Source organism: Bufo gargarizans, chromosome 2, assembly GCF_014858855.1.
Source record: "Bufo gargarizans isolate SCDJY-AF-19 chromosome 2, ASM1485885v1, whole genome shotgun sequence".
Classification (NCBI taxonomy): Eukaryota; Metazoa; Chordata; class Amphibia; order Anura; family Bufonidae; genus Bufo; species Bufo gargarizans.
Genome location: NC_058081.1, coordinates 545,550,338 through 545,565,880, shown reverse-complemented (window position 1 = coordinate 545,565,880; position 15,543 = coordinate 545,550,338). Strand labels below are relative to the sequence as shown.

The following is a 15,543-nucleotide window of genomic DNA, read 5'->3' as shown; positions in this document are numbered from 1 at the left end:
TGGTGGGTTCTCCCCATAAAATGACAATCTGAATAAGAGCTGCCTTTGGAACTCTGCTTGCTCTGTTCCGTCTGTCTCGTCCCTCTGTGCAGTGACCGAATCATCCTCTGTTCGGATTTCTGCCATTATTTCAGAGATAAGTGTTGCCTTTCTTTTGTTGCTGGCTGAAATACCTCTTGCTTCCAGAAGATCTTTAAGTGTGGATCGTTTTAAAGTGGAGTAATCAATCTCCATTAATCCTTGTTCCTCTGTGAGTCTGGATCCCAGCGCTGCCAACCAATGTAGCGGAGAGCTGATATTCCACAGCCAATCTCCACAAGATCCCAGTGAGGCTCAGGAACAAGTATCATAAATCCATAGAGTAGTAATTCCAGCAGGCAAAATAATCCAATAATATCCCAACAGCAATCCCAATAACTGGACGACACACAGCATCAGGAGCAGAACTAACTTTATTTGGACATAGCACACACTTTAAACCCCCCAACAGCTTTATTTACATACAATGGGGCACATAGATGACCATGGTACAAGGAAGGGTGGAGACAGACAATAGCAAGGGCTGATGGGAGATGGAGGAGGGACAGAACAGCTAGATTACTGGTCTCCCAGTGTCCCTGAGACAACACCCTGCTGGGAAAACAATGGGACAGGAAAAAAAGGGGGAGGGGAGGAGGCACAGAAAAGCAATGCATCCAACACAGTAAACATTAAAGTTTACAATACATAGCCATACAATCAACCGAATGTCGTCCTACATGATCCAAACAGGCCAGGCTAAATACAATCCGCTACACTTACCTGCACTGTCTGTGACCGGCCGGGCGCTCCTCCTACTGGTAAGTGACAGATCTGTGCTTTAAGCAATGCGCCGCACAGACCTGTCACTTACCAGTATGTGGAGCGCCCGGCCGGTCACAGACAGCACAGGTAAGTATAATGCTTCTAATATTGCTAAGTAACCATGGCAGCCAGGACTGCAGTAGCGTCCTGGTTGCCATGGTTACCGATCGGAGCCCCAGCGATTAAACTGGGTCTCCACCAATGGCCACCAATGAAATTAATACAGTAGAGGGAGGGAGGGGGGCCGGGGGGGCCGCACTGGCCACCAATGAAATTAATACAGTAGAGGGAGGGAGGGGGGGTCCGCACTGGCCACCAATGAAATTAATACAGTAGAGGGAGGGAGGGGGGGCGGGGGGGCCGCCCTGGCCACCAATGAAATTAATACAGTAGAGGGAGGGAGGGGGGGCCGCACTGGCCACCAATGAATTTAAAACTGGGGAGGGAGAGGGGTCTGCCCCCTGCTGCCTGGCAGCCCCTGATCTCTTACGGGGGCTATGATACGCTCAATTAACCCCTCAGGTGTTGCACCTGAGGGGTTAATTGTGCGGATCACAGCCCCCTGTAAGAAATCGGATGCTGCCAGGCAGCAGGGGGCAGTCATGTACACAGTTCACTTGAAGCGTCCCCATCACCTTGGGAATGCCTCTGTGTTAGAATATACTGTCGGATCTGAGTTTTCACGATGTAACTCAAATCCGATGGTATATTATAACATAGAGGCGTTCCTATGGTGATGGGGACGCTTCAAGTTAAAATATACCATCGGATTGGAGAAAACTCTGATAGGGACTCCTGACTTTACATTAAAAGTCAATGGGGTACGGATCCGTTTGCAATTGCACCATATTGTGTCAACGTCAAATGGATCCGTCTCCATTGACTTGCATTGTAAGTCAGGACTGATCCGTTTGGCTCCGCACGGCCAGGCGGACACCAAAACGACTTTTTTTTTAACTTTCCTTCATGTCTGGTGATCCTCCAAAAATCACGGAAGGCACACGGAAGAAAAAACGGACACGGATCACCGAAAAACGGAACCCCGTTTTGCGGACCGTGAAAAAATACTGTCTTGTACATGAGGCCTTATACAGACTTTACACAGACCTGGATTTCTTCACCTACAGTTCACAGTTTTGGATTTGATATATAACTTTTTCAGCCACATTTCCAAACCAGTGTATTACAATATAGGAGAACTTATTCACTTGCTCTAACCTGTGATTTGAATGAACTCTGCTTGGGTTGCCAAATCTGTATCCCAGCAGCTATCTTATTGAGTTTCATAATTAGTATGCACATTTTACTGTATTCATCTGAATATCTGCAGTACTGCTGATTTTATGTACAACGTCTTGCCATTTACTATATATTTTTATTATATTTTGGAGTTTTCGGTACGGATATTGATTTTTAATATACATACTATATGCCTATATCTCCTGTTTCCTTTGATACATGCATCCACACAATAAATTAATTTAGTGATGCCATATTGACTCTGTGTGTGTCCAGATATAAGAGTGCCCATTCACCTTCTTTGAATATTTTCTTGGTGAATAGAGTGCGACATCAGATTGGAGCACCTTGCCATCCCCAATAAGAGGGAGAGACGCCCTATATCTCTCTTTGTAATTTTTTTGTCTAAAGAAATAAATGTAATAATTAAAACGGGAATACCGCTTTAATTCCATTTCAATATGGTGAACTTTAATGAAACTGCTTACTTGTGTAATATTAGAAAATATTAATATTATGAACAATTATCCAGTCACTGTTATATTCAGCAAAATAGTTTATCTAAAGCAAAGGAGAAGCTATAGGGGGACGGGGATGGGGGGGGGGAGCTGGGGAGGGGGGACAGGGGGCGAGGTAGCATTCACTACCGGGTCCAGGAGCCTAAGGGGGCCCAAAAACCCTTGTGCCTCATAAGAAGACACCAGTATTATAGAAAGTGCATGCTGGTCAAGTTACACCTCTGGCTGGAGGGAAGGGGTTAGGTCAAGAATTTAACATGGACGTGGGAATTTTTCTATTTTTGCCTCAGGCAGCACGAAGGCTATGTGCTTCCCTGACCACAAAACACTGAGGGAAGGGGTAGCTGAACTCTTGCACAGTGCCCATGAGCCTTTAGCTACGCCCCTGATCTAAAGCTAGATTTGGTGATGAACACCAGAGCGTAGACAGCTTCTACAGTTTCTATAATCTGACACCAACCTTACTGTACAGATAATGAACTGCTAGGTCTGTTTTATCCTCTTGGTCTTTTCTTTTTAACTACCGTAGCTTTCGCTTTATAACATGCACCTACAGTAAGTTTTAGTATAGGAAAAAAGATATTTTTCAGACCTCAGATCAGACCCCCAAATCAGACCACTCAGTCTTCATCAGACATCAGATCAGACCCCCTAATCTTTATTAGACCTCAGCTCAGACCCCTCAATTTTCAGTAGATACCCAATCTTTATCAGACCTCAGATCAGACTGCCAATCTGTATCAGACCCCCAAACTTTATCAGACCTCAGATCAGGCCCCCCAATCAGCCCCCCGGTCTTTATCAGAGCTCAGATCACACCACACTAATCTGAATCAGACACCCCCTCCCCCCCCAATCCTCATCAGATCTCAGATCAGACTTAAAATAAATACAAGAACTTACCTCTCCTGCTGCGGACGGCGTGCTCTTGCTGCTCACTGGTTTTCTGTCGGCGCCGCGCTATACTGTGGTCTGGCGTTGCACAGTGTTGTACATGTACAATGGATGTCATCAAGGAGTTAAAGGGAACGCTCCAACCCTAACAGATACATTCAGCATAACATTTGCTATCTCTGAGTCTGAAAATCTAAATAAAGCTTAATTTATGAAAAAGAACTAAGGGTGATTGGCCTCAGTTTTACCTGGTGGTGGTACTGGTGCACTCTTTCTCCATCATAACATTTTACTACAACACAGTCATGCATTGAGGAGGAACAGGGGACCTGGGGCCCCTGTTCTAATGATCTGTCGATGGCAGTGGTGGGGCCACTAGTGATCAAACATTTATCACCTATTCTATGGAAAGGTGATGAATGACAATTCTAGGAGAACCTTCAGGGGAACCTTCAGCTCAACTCCACTGCAAAATAATCAGCTTTTCTACACTTACTGTTACTAGAGATGAGTCAAGTTATGGAAAATTGGATTCAGCTGCTTTGCCGAAATTTCACAAAGAAATTTGCTTTGTGACGAATTGCTTCGTCAAAAAGCAGATTTCTTCGTATGTAGCGGGAGAAATGAGGGGAATGGCGATTGCGCTGTCCCTGTCATTCAACCGCTCAGATGCGTGTTCATTGATGATTGCTGCTTCTGAGATAAAAAATGAGGGCTATCAGGGGTTATACAGTAAAAAAAAAAAAAATACCTTATTTAATCGCGAACATCCCGCTGCGGACATCTTTATTTAGATTTTGCGTGGTGACAAGACAACATCATCATGACGACCAGTGTGGTGATGCCATACATAACTGCATTCAAGTTTTCGAGCTGTTTTTTCAATCAAGATGGCTGCGGTGGGCTCTTTGCACGCAAATGGATAAGGTGAATATATATTTTTTTAAACCGTCATTTCAGGGAAAATGGGTTGGTTACCATAAAGCACTAGGAAATTCGGTTTTGCGACAAATCTAATTTTTCCTGATATTCGTATATCGAAGTCCATTACAGATACTTCGATTTGCTCAATGCTAACTGTTACCTTTAGTCTACCTGCTATCATTGAGCGCTACAGATAAGAAAAATTTAAGATACTGAGAATTAAAAATCCATCTTACTGTGACCTGTAACTACTAATCAATACCTACTAGTTTATTCCCCTGTTTTCTCAAAGAGGTTCTCCGGAACAGAACTATAATAATAACAAAAATAAGAAAAAAAAAATATGGAGCTTGAAAAGTATAAAACTGGGATCAGAAGTCGGCTTTGGTACCAACTGGTACCTCGGTACCGAAGCAGACTCTGTATTGCAGTTTTAAAATGGTTTTAAAGTTGACTATTTGAAGTCTGAAGTTATTCAACACTGTATTATTATTATTATTATTATCGAATGCTGAGGTTCTTCACAGTTCTTCAATCAAGATGGCCGTGACAGCCTCTCCACGAGTAAATGGATGAGATAAGCAGTGGAGTAACTAAAAATGACTGCACTCCACAGAAAATTTTTGAATGCCACCCCCGATCAACTTCTAGGCAAACCCATCCTCCCGTGCAACCCTTACTCCTGAGGCTAGTCAAGATCGCTTTCTCAGGCGAGACAGTCAGCCACTCCTTCCATTTTCTACAGTGTCTCTGTATATAAATATAATGTCCTTTTATAATACTGTTGAGGGGACCTTGACAATAAAATCTATTAGTTCTCCTCCTGAGTGGGCCCCTTCTGAGTTTAGGCCCCAAAGCAGCCACTTCCCGTTCTTCCCCTATAACTACGCCCCTGGAGCCGAGTATATATTTTTTTTTGTTTTTAACCCCTGATTAACCTCTGAAAGGCCTTAATGTGACTGTTAGATGCAACGATCAGGATTTAATGCAGCACTTGAGTTCAATGAGGGGGGCGGGACGATGGCATAATCAACATTCCCCGTCATCCTCAGACTGGCCCACTGGAGAGTCGGGGAAATCCTCGGTGGGACCCTACCTAGTTGAAGCCCCGCCCCTCACGGACATCTCTTTCACCAGAAGCAGCTCCAGAGACTGGACCAAAAACTACTTTGTGGTTACAGGACCTGTGGTGATGTTGCAGTCAAGTGATCAGCCATGTGTGCGGGAGGAGTTAGGGGAAGACAGGCTCTGTGTAGGACTGTGCTGGTAGAGAATGCAGAGGTCATTTATGTATGGAAGCTGTGTATAAAGCAGGGCTATGTCAGTGTAACCAGTCTATTGTACAGTTTTCTGTGTGTAATTTGCACACAGTAGTTCTATTTGTGTAATGGACATGTAGAAGAGCTGTGTGTGCAATGTGTATATAGTAAACTATCTGTGTAATTCGCATGTGGTAGAGCTGTGTATGCAATATGCATATAGTAGTGTCAGGTCTGTGTATGGCAGCGTCAGGTGGTCGCTGTGTACGGAAGCATCAGGCGGGAGCTTTGTATGGCAGCGTCAGGTGTGCGCAGTGTATGGCAGCGTCAGGTGTGCGCTGTGTATGGCAGCATCAGGTGGGCACTGTGTATGGCAGCTTAAGGTGGGCGCTGTGTCTGGTAGGGTCAAATGGACACTGTGTATGGCAGCGTCAGGTGGGCGCTGTGTGTGGCAGCGTCAGGTGGGCGCAGTGTATGGCAGCATCATGTGGGTGCTGTGTATGGCAGTGTCAGGTGGGCGCAGTGTATGGCAGCATCTGGTAGGTACAGTGTATGGCAGCATCAGGTGGGCGCTGTGTATGGCAGCATCAGGTAGGCACAGTGTATGGCAGCATCAGGTGGGCCCTGTGTATGGCAGCGTCAGGTGGGCGCTGTGAATGGCAGCGTCAGGTGGGCGCAGTGTATGGCAGCGTCAGATGGGCACAGTGTATGGCAGCGTCAGGTGTGCGCTGTGTATGGCAGGGTCAGGTAGGCACTGTGTATGGCAGGGTCAGGTGGACGCTGTGTATGGCAGGGTCAGGTGGGCGCAGTGTGTGGCAGCATCAGGTGGTCACAGTGTATGGCAGCGTCAGGTAGGTTCTGTGTATGGCAGTGTCAGGCGGGCAGAGTATGGCAGCATCAGGTGGGCGCTGTGTATGGCAGCAGTGGTCTTATGTTTAGTGTATGATGTTGTATAAATGTAAAATTGCCTATATTTATTTCTTCATGGGAGACTAGCAATGGTTTCCCTGTAGAAACTTTAACATCATAACTTTATCTGGACCTATGCATTATATATGTGAATTACCACAAAATTTATACTCCTCCTCGGCTAAAAATGCTCCTCAAAATTGTTAAGAGCCGTATTTTTACTCTTCTTAAAAAAATTTAGTGCGACCTATGGTCTACATATTAATCAACAGTGACAGGCAACCCCAGCTTGCTCCTCCGTTAAAGAGAATGCAAATGTCGGGAAGGAACACTTCCTTCCCCACAATCTCCTGCTCTGTCTCCTTGTGTAAAGGGACCTTAAGGCCCCTTTCACATGGGCGAGAATTCCGTGCGGGTGCAATGCGTGAGGTGAACGCATTGCACACGCACTGAGTCCGGACCCATTCACTTCAATGGGGCTGTTCAGATGAGCTGTGATTTTCACGCATCACTTGTGCATTGCATGAAAATCGCAGCATGTTCTATATTCTGCGTTTTTCACGCAACGCTGGCCCCATAGAAATGAATGGGGATGCTTGAAAATCGCAAGCAACCGCAAGCAAGTTCGGATGCAATGCGATTTTTACGCATGGTTGCTAAGGAGATGAGGGATGAGTTACCCGGGACCCCATTTACTTTATTATTTTCCATTATAACATAGTTATAATGGAAAATAATAGCATTCTTTAATTCAGAATGCTAAGTAAAAGGTCCAGTACTTACCTGCACACAGCCAATAAACGTGACAAGCAGCTACCTGCAGAACTGTGAGTTTGCACTGATGCTAATCTGTGGTAGGACATAGAGCAGGAGACTTAGTCAGTGCGTTTTAGAAACGTGCCCTGGTTAGCAGGGGCAGACAGGAGAATATTAGAGGAGAGTAGCTTGCATTTTTTTATGTGTTTACTGTTTAGAGCACATTTTGTTTGGATGCAAAGTTCAGTTATCCTTCCTATAAATTTATGTAAACCTATTTACACTGTTTCTGTCATTTGTCGATTGCGCCTCTGGTGCATCGGCACAATACTGTTATCTGATTTCCCGGCCGTTATATGTTGGCCTTTAATAAAGCCGGTATCTGCTTCAGCCTCTTTGTCTGCTGTAATGTATTTGAATCCTGCCCTGCGGTCTTTTCCTCCTCTGACCGCTACAGAAGAAGAACAGCTTACACATTTAAAAAAAAAAGATATTTTAGACGGTTCACTTATTAGATTATATTAACTACAATGCTAAGAGCCTAGACCAATCCAGGGGCCCCAGGCCGACTAACGGAAATGTACAAGAATTGGAGTTCAGGCTCTAAAGGCATTTGTACAAAATGTATAAGTTAATGGTGCTGATGTGACAATCAAATAACAGACAATATTATAACGTATAACATGTCAAATAAAACAAAAATAACTATAATAAGATAGAAGATCCAGTCCTGAATGTATAAAAATGTTAACGTATAACTGTCATATTTTTATTTTTTGGGAGTATTGGATTGTGGTGATTAATATCTCCTTGGTGGCCCTATTTCAACTTTTCACTGTGTATTCAATTACCCCTTAATTTCACAGTTTTGTTCCATGTATTGCCTATTTTTACCTGTGCTTAAAATAGTGTTGCTAGGCATGGTCCGTCTATGTGTTGAAGGACGGAGGATGCAGAAGCAGGCTGCGTGCAAGGTCAGATTACAGACAGCCAGGGACTGTAAGTAAATGATTAAAGCCAGGTCCTCCCCAGCAGCTGATAACAGTGCCTGGGCTGTGTGCACTTCTCCCTGTCCCTGCACTTGGCAGACGCTCCCTCACTCAGCAGACTGGGACATTGCAGACCAGGGGAGGGAGATCTGCCATCTGCTCAGTGTATAAATGAAAGCAACATGTGGTAAGAGGACCCCTTTGTGCTGCAGGAGATTAACCCTTTAGGGGGAGGGCTGTGGTTACTGACACTTTTGGGGGGCTATTGTTACTGGCTAGTGAGGGCAGGCGGGATTAGCCTCAGGGTGAGGGCAGTGGCGGCCATCTTAACTGAAAAGTGAAATTGCAGTTTTATGCAGACTGGTTACTAAGGGCTGAATCTTATTAAATATGGGGTAAGTCAGTCTAATAGTAACTGATTCTGGAATATCATGTTATTATTAGTAACTACATATCTGAAAATTGAAATTAGGGTCTAAGTGTGACAGTTATCCTTTAAGGGGTCATTTATCACCAAATATATTCCACTTTTTGGCATATACAGTATGTGGCACAGATTTAGTTGCAAATGTGATTTGCAGCAAAATCTGTGACTTCTTACCCTTAAATGCCACATACGCCAGTTCTAAAAAAGGGGATGTGGTCTGGGTGGGGAAGAAGGCGGGCCTGTAGACCCATGTCATTTATAATTTTCAATGACAGTTTTTGGCATAGAAAATTATTTAAATCTACACAAGCAAGGGAGTTGGCGCAGATTTAAGAGTTTTGTACGCCAGGATGCTCCTAAGTTATGTAGAGGCCGGCCCGGCACCTCTAAATAACTTAGGTGCATCAAGTGCCAGCACAAGGTTATTAAGACTGGCGTCTAAAACGTTGGTCTAAATAAATGACCCTATTAGTATCTATTGCTGATGGCTCAGCAGCAAAATAAAACTGAACAAAAGGTTCTAACCATCATATGTATAATATATGTCCTTCCCTGGATATCCTGAAAGATGTCTTAAGTGTTCCAGTACCTCCTAAAAGTATATAGGATTAAATATACAGTATATATAATTTATATACAGGTGAAACTCGAAAAATTTGAATATCGTGCAAAAGTCCATTTATTTTAGTAATGCAAATTAAAAGGAATTGCATTAATGCATCTTAAAATTAGAATTCAAGCGCAAGTTTGGCTTGTTTGCCAAAACTACATTTTTTAAATGTATTATGTTTAGAGTTGAGCGGACACCTGGATGTTCGGGTTCGAGAAGTTCGGCCGAACTTCCCGGAAATGTTCGGGTTCGGGATCCGAACCCGATCCGAACTTCGTCCCGAACCCCATTGAAGTCAATGGGGACCCGAACTTTTCGGCACTAAAAAGGCTGTAAAACAGCCCAGGAAAGATCTAGAAGGCTGCAAAAGGCAGCAACATGTAGGTAAATCCCCTGCAAACAAATGTGGATAGGGAAATGAATAAGACTAAAAAATAAAATAAATAAAAATTAACCAATATCAATTGGAGAGAGGTCCCATAGCAGAGAATCAGGCTTCACGTCAGCCACCACTGCAACAGTCCATTGGCATATATTTAGGCCCAGGCAGAGGAGAGAGGTCCCGTAACAGAGAATCTGGCTTCATGTCAGCAGAGAATCAGTCTGCATGTCATAGCAGAGAATCAGGCTTCACGTCACCCAACATTGGAACAGTCCATTGGCATATATTTAGGCCCAGCACACAGGCAGAGGAGAGAGGTCCCGTAACAGAGAATCTGTCTTCATGTCAGCAGAGAATCAGTCTGCATGTCATAGCAGAGAATCAGGCTTCATGTCAGCCACCACTGCAACAGTCCATTGTCAGATATTTAGGCCCAGCACCCAGGCAGAGGAGAGAGGTCCCGTAACAGAGAATCTGGCTTTATGTCAGCAGAAAATTAGTCTGCATGTCATAGCAGAGAATCAGGCTTCACGTCACCCAACATTGGAACAGTCCATTGGCATATATTTAGGCCCAGCACACAGGCAGAGGAGAGAGGTCCCGTAACAGAGAATCTGTCTTCATGTCAGCAGAGAATCAGTCTGCATGTCACAGCAGAGAATCAGGCTTCACGTCAGCCACCACTGCAACAGTCCATTGGCATATATTTAGGCCCAGCACACAGGCAGAGGAGAGAGGTCCCGTAACAGAGAATCTGTCTTCATGTCAGCAGAGAATCAGTCTGCATGTCATAGCAGAGAATCAGGCTTCATGTCAGCCACCACTGCAACAGTCCATTGTCAGATATTTAGGCCCAGCACCCAGGCAGAGGAGGGAGGTCCCGTAACAGAGAATCTGGCTTCATGTCAGCAGAGAATTAGTCTGCATGTCATAGCAGAGAATCAGGCTTCACGTCACCCAACATTGGAACAGTCCATTGGCATATATTTAGGCCCAGCACACAGGCAGAGGAGAGAGGTCCTGTAACAGAGAATCTGTCTTCATGTCAGCAGAGAATCAGTCTGCATGTCATAGCAGAGAATCAGGCTTCATGTCAGCCACCACTGCAACATTCCATTGTCAGATATTTAGGCCCAGCACCCAGGCAGAGGAGGGAGGTCCCGTAACAGAGAATCTGGCTTCATGTCAGCAAAGAATCAGTCTGCATGTCATAGCAGAGAATCAGGCTTCACGTCACCCAACATTGGAACAGTCCATTGGCATATATTTAGGCCCCGGCACCCAGACAGAGGAGAGGTTCATTCAACTTTGGGTAGCCTCGCAATATAATGGTAAAATGAAAATAAAAATAGGATTGAATGAGGAAGTGCCCTGGAGTACAATAATATATGGTTAAGGGGTGGTAGTTAATGTCTAATCTGCACAAGGGATGGACAGGTCCTGTGGGATCCATGCCTGGTTCATTTTTATGAACGTCAGCTTGTCCACATTGGCTGTAGACAGGCGGCTGCGTTTGTCGGTAATGACGCCCCCTGCCGTGCTGAATATACGTTCAGACAAAACGCTGGCCGCCGGGCAGGCCAGCACCTCCAAGGCATAAAAGGCTAGCTCTGGCCACGTGGACAGTTTAGAGACCCAGAAGTTGAATGGGGCCGAACCATCAGTCAGTACGTGGAGGGGTGTGCACACGTACTGTTCCACCATGTTAGTGAAATGTTGCCTCCTGCTAACACGTTGCGTATCAGGTGGTGGTGCAGTTAGCTGTGGCGTGTTGACAAAAGTTTTCCACATCTTGTGCAGGGAAGGCACGGCTCTCTTGGAGAAGTAATGGCGGCTGGGAACAACATACTGTGGGACAGCAAGCGACATGAGCTGTTTGAAGCTGTCTGTGTCCACCAGCCTAAATGACAGCATTTCATAGGCCAGTAGTTTAGAAATGCTGGCATTCAGGGCCTGGGATCGAGGGTGGCTAGGTGGGAATTTACGCTTTCTCTCAAATGTTTGTGAGATGGAGAGCTGAACGCTGCCGTGTGACATGCTTGAGATGCTTGGTGACGGAGGTGGTGGTGTTGGTGGTACAGCCCTTGTTTGCTGGGCGGCAGGTGCCAACGTTCCTCCAGAGGCGGAGGAAGAGGCCGAGGCGGCAGCAGCAGAAGAGGCCGAGGCGGCAGCAGCAGAAGAGGTAGCAGGGGGAGCCTGAGTGACTTCCTTGGTTTTAAGGTGTTTACTCCACTGCAGTTCATGCTTTGCATGCAGGTGCCTGGTCATGCAGGTTGTGCTAAGGTTCAGAACGTTAATGCCTTGCTTCAGGCTCTGATGGCACAGCGTGCAAACCACTCGGGTCTTGTCATCAGCACATTGTTTGAAGAAGTGCCATGCCAGGGAACTCCTTGAAGCTGCCTTTGGGGTGCTCGGTCCCAGATGGTGGCGGTCAGTAGCAGGCGGAGTCTCTTGGCGGCAGGTGTTCTGCTTTTGCCCACTGCTCCCTCTTTTGCTACGCTGTTGGCTCAGTCTCACCACTGCCTCTTCCTCCGAACTGTGAAAGTCAGTGGCGCGACCTTCATTCCATGTGGGGTCTAGGACCTCATCGTCCCCTGCATCGTCTTCCACCCAGTCTTGATCCCTGACCTCCTGTTCAGTCTGCACACTGCACAAAGACGCAGCAGTTGGCACCTGTGTTTCGTCATCATCAGAGACATGCTGAGGTGGTATTCCCATGTCCTCATCATCAGGAAACATAAGTGGTTGTGCGTCAGTGCATTCTATGTCTTCCACCGCTGGGGAAGGGGTAGGTGGATGCCCTTGGGAAACCCTGCCAGCAGAGTCTTAAAACAGCATAAGAGACTGCTGCATAACTTGAGGCTCAGACAGTTTCCCTGGTATGCATGGGGGTGATGTGACAGAATGATGGGCTTGGTTTTCAGGCGCCATCTGTGCGCTTTCTGCAGAAGACTGGGTGGGAGATAATGTGAACGTGCTGGATCCACTGTCGGCCACCCAATTGACTAATGCCTGTACCTGCTCAGGCCTTACCATCCTTAGAACGGCATTGGGCCCCACCAAATATTGCTGTAAATTCTGGCGGCTACTGGGACCTGAGGTAGTTGGTACACTAGGACGTGTGGCTGTGGCAGAACGGCCACGTCCTCTCCCAGCACCAAAGGGTTCACTAACACCACCACGACCATGTCCGCGTCCTTTACTAGATGTTTTCCTCATTGTTACCGTTCACCACAATAACAAAAATATTATTTGGCCCAATGTATTGAATTCAAATTCAGGCCTTTTTTTACAGACACCTAACACTATCTGGCTATCTATTTAGTTACCGTATTACACTAATACAGGCACAGCAGTAATGACAGATTTAGCTGAATATAAATTTGAGGCCTCTTATTTAGGCGCTGGGTGACAGGTATACGTTTACAGACAGATTTTGACTTGGAAATGCACAGTAGCGTGTGTGTGAAGTTATTGAGAATGACCCTATCAGCACCTTGAATCTAATATACCCTTTTATGGATAGATGTAAAGTAGGTCTGATACAGCAGAAACCACTAATTTAGGAAATTGCTAAGTTGGGAATTGTATTTCAACCCAGAACAAAAACTGTGCTTTGACGGACACAAAATAACCTGACCAGCTACAGCAATAACCACAGATTTAGCTGAATATAAATTTGAGGCCTCTTATTTAGGCGCTGGGTGACAGGTATACGTTTACAGACAGATTTTGACTTGGAAATGCACAGTAGCGTGTGTGTGAAGTTATTGAGAATGACCCTATCAGCACCTTGCATCTAATATACCCTTTTATGGATAGATTTAAAGTAGGTCTGATACAGCAGAAACCACTAATTTAGGAACTTGCTAAGTTGCGAATTATATTTCAACCCAGAACAAAAATATATCCTTTGCCAGACAGCAGACAGTTTTACAATTTGCTGGCCATAGCTGAAACACCAGATTTAGGGTACTGCTATTTTGGCAATTGTATTTCACCCCTCAATAAAATAGCAAGCACAGCCAAGCCCCTGATGTAGAATATAGCAAAAAAATAAACACACTATTGATGGTTAAATGGACTTGGTGGCAGCTTGCCCCTGATGTAGGATATAGCCAAAAAATAACCACACTATTTATGGTTAAATGGACTTGGTGGCAGCTTTCCCCTGATGTAGGATATAGCCAAAAAATAACCACACTATTGATGGTTAAATGGACTTGGTGGCAGCTTGCCCCTGATGTAGGATATAGCCAAAAAATAACCACACTATTGATGGTTAAATGGACTTGGTCGCAGCTTGCCCCTGATGTAGGATATAGCCAAAAAAAAAACCACACTATTGATGGTTAAATGGACTTGGTGGCAGCCGATCACCCCAGAAAAAAGTGACTGAAAAACGCTCTGGGTAGCCTAAAAACAGTGAGCAATTGAATAGCAGCAGTTCAATGATCCACAGCTGTAGATCGATCACTGACTTAAGTGTTTTGGAGGAGTAAATCACTGCCTAATCTCGCCCTAACAGTCGCAGCTGCAACCTCTCCCTACACTGATCAGAGCAGAGTGACGTGCGGTGCTACGTGACTCCAGCTTAAATAGAGGTTGGGTCACATGCTGCACTGGCCAATCACAGCCATGCCAATAGTAGGCATGGCTGTGACGGCCTCTTGGGGCAAGTAGTATGACGCTTGTTGAGTGGCTGCTTTGCAGCTTTTCAAAAAGCGCCAAGAAAACGACGAAACCTGAACCCGGACTTTTACTAAAATGTTCGGGTTCGGGTCCGTGTCACGGACACCCCAAAATTCGGTACGAACCCGAACTATACAGTTCGGGTTCGCTCATCCCTACTCATCAGATTATTAGTATTCATTGGTGTGCCCCCTCCCTTCACATTACTGCATTACCCTTGAATGTTGAACCTGAAGGAACTAGACACAGTATACATTTTTTCTTACAAAAACTAGACAGATTTTCAATTTCGGGACTGGTCACTTAGTTACTGGAGTTGCGCCAGTATACAGTAGGTATGAGTACAGGCTCATATATATGCAGTAATAAGCAAATGGACTCAAAATAGTAATCAAATTTGGAATTACCGTGCAGTAATAAGTGGTTGGTAGCTTAAAGGGGTTGTCCGGGATTGGGAAGATTGGAGTATGTGTACATCAATGCCCTAAATGTTACAATCGTGCCTGTCCTACCTTTACCCGACATTTCAGACGAAGTGCTGTGTTTCCAAGACTCAGTGATGTACTGGGTCCCTTTCTGCCGAGCGAAGCCTCTTCTTCCGCTTTGCAGAGAGCCCGGTGACGTCACCCTCAGCCACTAAGCCATGCCCCTCTAGTCCAGTGACGTCACCGGGCAGGGCGCTTTATTATGAATGAAGGAGGCAGAGCACGGAATATTAATGAGGGGGTGGAGTCACAGCGGAGATGATAGTCATTTGAAACGACGTGATGCCGCGCTGCGCTGGGAACCACAGTGCAGTGCGGCAGGAAGGTAGGAAAAAATAAACATAGATACAAACAATGCGTGGTGGACTGTCGGAGCATGTAGAAATGGTGAAAATACCTAAAAACATATGGGGGGGACCTTGATTCATATGTTAATAGTGAGTACACTTTAAAAAAATATATAATAATTTGATCCCGAACAACCCCTTTAAAATATGATATCCTTGTCTACCTACATGAATGCTATGGTTACACTAGTTGACATTAATCGGTTGTAAGCAAGATAGAAAATTGGTACAAAAAAATCAAAAATCATTAAAGAAATGTCCTAAATAGG

At 45.2% G+C, this 15,543-nt stretch overlaps 1 protein-coding gene across 3 annotated transcripts in view; it reads left to right on the top strand.

Annotated features, from left to right (window-relative positions):
- Positions 1 to 15,543, top strand: part of LOC122928577 (sulfotransferase 2B1-like) — a 139,808-nt gene that overhangs the window by 53,216 nt on the left and 71,049 nt on the right. The gene's annotated exons all lie outside the window — the stretch shown is intronic.